The following is a 369-nucleotide window of genomic DNA, read 5'->3' as shown; positions in this document are numbered from 1 at the left end:
AACCCCTTACCTGCTTCTCTACAGACATGACCTTGAGTTCTTGTGCCCTCTTGTCCTAAAGCATTCCCAGGTCCTCTCAACTCCCAACAACCACCCCGGAGGCAGCACCCAGATGTGGTCTGGCAGGTGCACCCAGAGGTGGTGATCACCGGGTATAGACAGGACTCTTTTTTTTAGGTCAGAACGGGGGGCTGGATTAGGTGGATGGTGGCCCCACCAACTGCTGACAGACTGCCCAGGCTTGCAATCCTGTCATGAAGACACTTCCCCCCAGCCCGTGGGACACCCCGTGCTCCCCAGCACCCCCCACCGTGGGACAGCTGTGCTCCCCAGCACCCCCCACCGTGGGACACCCCGTGCTCCCCAGCA

Source organism: Callorhinus ursinus, unplaced genomic scaffold (genome assembly GCF_003265705.2).
Source record: "Callorhinus ursinus isolate GAN/ISIS: 27379988/994484 unplaced genomic scaffold, GSC_fseal_2.0 scaffold79, whole genome shotgun sequence".
Lineage (NCBI taxonomy): Eukaryota > Metazoa > Chordata > Mammalia > Carnivora > Otariidae > Callorhinus > Callorhinus ursinus.
Note: the sequence above shows the minus strand (reverse complement) of the source record.